Raw genomic sequence first — 1,692 nt, 5'->3', positions numbered from 1 at the left:
CCATCAGTGACTGTATATAAAGATCATCAGTGACTGTATATAAAGACCATCAGTGACTGTATATAAAGACCATCAGTGACTGTATATAAAGATCATCAGTGACTGTATATAAAGATCATCAGTGACTGTATATAAAGATGATCAGTGACTGTATATAAAGACAATCAGTGACTGTATATAAAGATGATCAGTGACTGTATATAAAGACCATCAGTGACTGTATATAAAGATGATCAGTGACTGTATATAAAGATGATCAGTGACTGTATATAAAGATCAGTGACTGTATATAAAGACCATCAGTGACTGTATATAAAGATCAGTGACTGTATATAAAGATGATCAGTGACTGTATATAAAGATGATCAGTGACTGTATATAAAGAGGATCAGTGATTGTATATAAAGATGATCAGTGACTGTATATAAAGATCAGTGACTGTATATAAAGACCATCAGTGACTGTATATAAAGATGATCAGTGACTGTATATAAAGACCATCAGTGACTGTATATAAAGATGATCAGTGACTGTATATAAAGAGGATCAGTGATTGTATATAAAGATGATCAGTGACTGTATATAAAGATCAGTGACTGTATATAAAGACCATCAGTGACTGTATATAAAGAGGATCAGTGATTGTATATAAAGATGATCAGTGACTGTATATAAAGACCATCAGTGACTGTATATAAAGACCATCAGTGACTGTATATAAAGATGATCAGTGACTGTATATAAAGACCATCAGTGACTGTATATAAAGATCATCAGTGACTGTATATAAAGACCATCAGTGACTGTATATAAAGACCATCAGTGACTGTATATAAAGACCATCAGTGACTGTATATAAAGACGATCAGTGACTGTATATAAAGATGATCAGTGACTGTATATAAAGATGATCAGTGACTGTATATAAAGACCATCAGTGACTGTATATAAAGACCATCAGTGACTGTATATAAAGACCATCAGTGACTGTATATAAAGACCATCAGTGACTGTATATAAAGATGATCAGTGACTGTATATAAAGATGATCAGTGACTGTATATAAAGATCAGTGACTGTATATAAAGATCATCAGTGACTGTATATAAAGATGATCAGTGACTGTATATAAAGACCATCAGTGACTGTATATAAAGACCATCAGTGACTGTATATAAAGATGATCAGTGACTGTATATAAAGATGATCAGTGACTGTATATAAAGATGCTTAGTGACTGTATATAAAGATGATCACTGACTGTATATAAAGACCATCAGTGACTGTATATAAAGACCATCAGTGACTGTATATAAAGATGATCAGTGACTGTATATAAAGATGATCAGTGACTGTATATAAAGATGATCAGTGACTGTATATAAAGACCATCAGTGACTGTATATAAAGATCATCAGTGACTGTATATAAAGATGATCAGTGACTGTATATAAAGATGATCAGTGACTGTATATAAAGAGGATCAGTGACTGTATATAAAGATGATCAGTGACTGTATATAAAGATGATCACTGACTGTATATAAAGATGATCAGTGACTGTATATAAAGATGATCAGTGACTGTATATAAAGATGATCAGTGACTGTATATAAAGATGATCAGTGACTGTATATAAAGAGGATTAGTGACTGTATATAAAGATGATCAGTGACTGTATATAAAGATGATC

This window comes from Hippoglossus stenolepis, chromosome 2 (assembly GCF_022539355.2).
Source record: "Hippoglossus stenolepis isolate QCI-W04-F060 chromosome 2, HSTE1.2, whole genome shotgun sequence".
Taxonomy (NCBI): Eukaryota; Metazoa; Chordata; class Actinopteri; order Pleuronectiformes; family Pleuronectidae; genus Hippoglossus; species Hippoglossus stenolepis.
Note: the sequence above shows the minus strand (reverse complement) of the source record.